Here is a 4,828-nt window from a genome sequence, read left to right as displayed (position 1 = left end):
TTAATTTTTTAAGAATGCTCTTTCTCGCTACTCATATTAAACATGGTATCGGAAGTTCTGGCTGGAGCCATTAGGCAAGAGAAAGAAATAATGGGTATTTGAATAGGAAGAGAGGACTTCACATTGTTCCTGTTTGCAAATGACACGATTGTATATTTAGAAAACCCCATCATCTCAGCCCAAAATCTCCTTAAGCTGATAAGCAACTTCAGCAAAGTCTCAGGATACAAAATCAATGTGCAAAAATCTGAAGCATTCCTATACACCAATAATAGACAAACAGAGAGCCAAATCATGAGTGAACAACCATTCACAATTGCTACAAAGAGAATAAAATACCTAGGAATACAGCTAACAAGGGATGTGAAGGACCTCTTCAAGGAGAACTACAAACCACTGCTCAAAAAAATAAGAGAGGACACAAACAGATGGAAAAACATTCCATGCTCATGGTTAGGAAGAATTAATATTGTGAAAATGGCCATATTGCCCAAAGTAATTTATAGATTCAATGCTATTCTCATCAATCTACTAATGACTTTATTCACAGAATTGGAAAAAAAAAAAAACTACCTTAAACTTCACCTGAAACCTAAAAAGAGCCTGGATAGCCAAGACAATCCTAAGCAAAAAATAGCAAGGCTGGAAGCATCACGCTACCTGACTTCAAACTATATTACAAGCCTACTGTAATCAAAACACCATGGTACTGGTACAAAAACAGATATATAGACCAATGGAATGGAAGAGAGGCCTCAGAGAGAAAACCACACATCTGCAACCACCTGATCTTTGACAAACCTTACAAAAACAAGCAATGGGGAAAGGATTCCCTATTTAATAACTGGTGTTGGGAAAACTGACTAGCCATGTGCAGAAAGCTGAAACTGGATCCCTTCCTTACACCTTATACAAAAATTAACTCCAAATGGATTAAAGATTTAAACATGAGGCCTAACCCTGTAAAAACCCTAGAAGAAAACCTAGGCAATCCCATTCAGGACATAGGCATAGGCAAGGACAGCATGACTAAAACACCAAAAGCAATGGCAACAAAAGCCAAAATAGACAAATGGGATCTAATTAAACTTAAGAGTTTCTGCATGGCAAAAGAAACTATCAAAAGAATGAACCAGCAACCAACAGAATGGGAAAAATTTTTGCAATCTACCCACTTGACAAGGGACTAATAACCAGAGTCTATGGAGAAAGTAAACAAATTTACAAGAAAAAACAACCCCATCAAAAAGTGAGCAAGGGGTATGAACAGGCACTTTTCAAAAGAAGACTTTTATGCAATCAACAAACAAATAAAAAAAGGCATCATCACTGGACATTAGAGAAATGCAAATCAAAACCACATTAAGATGCCACCTCATGCCAGTTAGAAAGGCTATCATTAAAAAATCAGGAGACAACAGATGCTGGAGAGGATGTGGAGAAATAGGAATGCTTTTACAGTGTTGATGAGAGTGTAAATTAATTCAGCCATTGTGGAAGACAGTGTGGGGATTTCTCAAGGATCTAGAAATAGAAATACCACTTGACCCAGCAATCCAATTACTGGATATATACCTAAAGGATTATAAATCATTATATTATAAAGACACATGCACACATATGTTTATTGCTGCACTGTACACAATAGCAAAGACTTTTAACCAACCCAAATGCCCATCAATGACAGACTAAATAAAGAAAATATGGCACATATACACCATGGAATACTATGCATCTGTAAAAAAGGATGAGTTCATGTCTTTTGCAGGAACATCAGTGAAACTGGAAACCATCAAGCTCAGCAAACTGACACAAGAACAGAAAACAAAACACTGCATGTTCTCACTTATAAGTGTGTGTTGAACAATGGGAACACACAACACAGGGAGGGGGACATCATACACCAGGGTCTGTGGAGTGGGGTGCTATGGGAGGAATAGTAGGGGGTGTGGGGATTGTGTAGGGATAGCATTAGGAGAAGTACCTAATGTAGATGAAGGAGCGATGGATGCAGCAAACCACCACCATGGCACTGGCATACCTATGTAACAAACCTGCACAATCTGCACATGTATCCCAGAACTTGAAGTATAATAAATAAATTGAAAGAAAGAAAGAAAGAAAGAAAGAAGGAAGAAAGAACTTATTTAAAAGATATTATTATTAAAAAAGAAAGCTATTAAAAAAATCTTAAACTCTGCAATCTACAATATCTAATATGCCTATTTTAACTATATTCAATTTATCAATTTTTAATCATTTGTGCATTTTGCATATTACTTAAGAAATGTTTGTCTAACTCAAGATTACTATGATTTTTCTCCTATGTTTTCTTCCAGAAGCTTAATATATTTTGATCTATGATGCATTTGGACTAAAGTAAGTAAAGTGAATTTTTGTATTTTGTGTGAGGGAAGGGTTGAGTTTCCTTTTTTAAGCAATACGAAATAAATATTTGTCTATTTAGTTATTCTAACACTGTTTGTTGAAAATATTGTTTTCTCCCCAGTGGCAACTTTTTCAAGGAGAAAGAGGACGAGAAGGAGGAGGATGAGGACAATGACAACAACATCAAGATGCCTGTGGGTATATTTGTGGGCATTCCAATGGGGATGACCCTGTTCTGTATCTTGATTGTGACAATACCCGTAGTAATAAAAATGCATAGAACTAAATATGCCCATATGCTAGCCTACATGAGTTCATTTAAAACTGGTGAAATCTGAATAAATTACGTAGATTGTATCAGTGTCAGTATTCTGGTTGTGAAATTGTATTGTAGTTATAGAATATGTTGTCATGGGGAATACTAGGAAAACAGTATAAGAGATCTTTCTGAATCATTTCTTACAACTGCATGTGACTTTCACATTCACCTTTTCAAATTATCACAAAATAGAAAGTCAAAATTCATTTTGAAATATTCTAAGAATGAATACTTCTCATCAAAAATAACTGGAAATCCTTGAAATAAAAGCCAAGGGTTATATGAACATAGTGACCATAAAAGACATAGTAGAATAAAACAAATTTCCCACAGAAAGACCTCTTTAATAAACAAGCAACTATTGGAGGATAGATTATGCTACTGTCTACTCAGTAATCTCATTTGCTAAACTAAGCTTTTTCATCTCAGCAGAATGACCTAAAAGGGACAGTAAAGGGTGAAGAGGTCAGTAAGAATTACTTAAAACTTTCATAAAGCAGGCTAATGACCAGCTAAATTCCATAAAAGTAAAAATTTACTTCACATCTCCATGCAGCATTGATTTGATTATTTGACTCTCCAGTCAATTTGTTCAAATAACATATTCGTTAAGAGCTATTAAACTAGTTGTGCATGTAAATAAAATGAATCAAAATCCAATTGCAACAAAAAAGTAGTTATGATATTAATTAATTAGGATTTTGTCTGTCTTACAACTATTAAGACTTATAATTACTTTGAGCAGAAGTTCCTTTTTTCAGGATGTCTAGAAACTGCCTAGAAAAAAAATTGTACAATGAGTTTCTATGATAATTTTTTTAAAAATTTTCATGGCCCAGTCCCCTCGCCGAGTCCCTCCGCTGTCGCCACGATGATGCGCGGGGCGCCCCCAGCCGTGCAGCCGGCCACCGCACAGACCCAGAACATCGCCGACCAGGTGAGGTCCCAGCTTGAAGAAAAAGAAAACAAGAAGTTCCCCGTGTTTAAGGCTGCGTCCTTCAGGAGCCAGCTGGTTGCGGGGACGAACTACTTCATCAAGGTGCATGTCCGTGACGAGGAATTTGTCCACTTGCGAGTATTCCAAAGTCTCCCTCACGAAAACAAGGCCTTGGCCTTGTCTAACTACCAGACCAACAAAGCCAAGCACGATGAGCTGTCCTATTTCTGACCCTGACTTTGGGCAGGGTCCTTCCACCAGAAGGCTGGTAATTAAGTGATTTCTGCGTGGACCACAGCGTGCACTTGGGATCATAAAATGAGCATCTCCTGGCTGCGCCCCTCGGGTGGAAGGGGCCGGATGCAGCAGCTGCTCTTGCATTTCTGTTTCTAAATTTCATTGTGTTGATTTTTTTCCCCCTTCCAATCAGAGATCTTAATTACTTTCAAAATATTTTCAAAAAATAAAATGCATATTTAAAAAAAAATTTTATATCAACACATCCAAGAGACTACTATAGGGAGGCAGATGATCATTCAATACAAAGTAAGTGTTCTACCATTCAAAAATGTTTGAAGATGAAGTGAGCTCCTTTTTGCAGGTAATAGGCTATCCTTTTCTGAATGTGTTCAATCATAGCAGTTGTAAAATTTTAACTGGAAAAGTATAAATTACTTTAGACATGTAGATTGTATAAAAATATACTTATGGAAGACTCTAAATCTAATAAATCTAACTCCAAACTACATTTGAAAATGATAAAAAAGAAGCCCGGATGTTAGTTATTGCAGCTCAGAATAGAAGCCGGGTATCCTGAAAGCCCCAATAGACCTTGTTAATTGTCCTTTTCTCCCTGAATATTAGCCAACATTAAGTCTCCATTTCATATATAACTGTTCAGTTCCAAAACAAAGAAGAAAGCAAGAAGTTGTAAATGTAATGAATGGTTGTTAACATTTTTCATATTTCCTTCCTCTTTTTTTTTAAATTCACTATTAATCGCCTCCCCTGCCAGGCACTGTACTTGAATCGTTACAGACAACCTCTCTTAATTTTCATTCACAACAACCCTCTGAGGTTTGTACTAATTCCATATAGCAGATGAAGTAGCGAAGCACAGGAATGGCAAATGGCCCAGAATGGCATAGTATGTATATGAAAAGAGGACGTAAGATTTTTTTCTT

General features: G+C 36.5%; 1 pseudogene; it reads left to right on the top strand.

The window, feature by feature from the left end:
* Positions 1-3,578: 3,578 nt before the first annotated feature.
* On the top strand, positions 3,579-3,886 carry LOC100398074 (cystatin-B pseudogene; annotated as a pseudogene).
* Positions 3,887-4,828: the final 942 nt, after the last annotated feature.

The sequence above is a fragment of the Callithrix jacchus genome, chromosome 2 (genome assembly GCF_049354715.1).
Source record: "Callithrix jacchus isolate 240 chromosome 2, calJac240_pri, whole genome shotgun sequence".
Lineage (NCBI taxonomy): Eukaryota > Metazoa > Chordata > Mammalia > Primates > Cebidae > Callithrix > Callithrix jacchus.
Note: the sequence above shows the minus strand (reverse complement) of the source record. Positions and strands in the feature narration are given on the sequence as shown.